Source organism: Corvus brachyrhynchos, unplaced genomic scaffold (genome assembly GCF_000691975.1).
Source record: "Corvus brachyrhynchos isolate BGI_N302 unplaced genomic scaffold, ASM69197v1 scaffold10, whole genome shotgun sequence".
Taxonomy (NCBI): Eukaryota; Metazoa; Chordata; class Aves; order Passeriformes; family Corvidae; genus Corvus; species Corvus brachyrhynchos.
Window position 1 is genome coordinate 5,955,631 of NW_008236180.1, and position 442 is coordinate 5,956,072.

Below are 442 nucleotides of genomic sequence, written 5' to 3' on the forward strand. Positions count from 1 at the left end.
GCTTTAGGAAACCATAAGTAAAGCAGATTGCAAAATATCTCCTGCTTAGACACTCTGATTCAATGCTTTAGGTAATGTGCTGCAATGAGTCCTCAGTATCCACATGTTTAAAAGTGTGGTCCTTTCTAATGCTTGTTTTTACATCAGCATTTGAGCTTCTTTTTTTGTGTAATTGATACCACTTACATTTTCCAAGGACTTACAAAGGGGAAGAGGACTGCAAATAAATACAAAACCCCTACAATTAGCACTGAAATAATACTGTAATCATGTGGTAAAAAAAATGCATTAAAGAGTACTAGAACTGTAAAGTGCTAAACAAAATTATGGCTCAAGCCTCTCCAGGAAATAGAGAATTGACTGGACTTCAATTCACATTGAATTCCCATGGCTTATTGTCAGAATGAGAAATAAAATCTACCATCTCCTTCCTCTTGCCAGC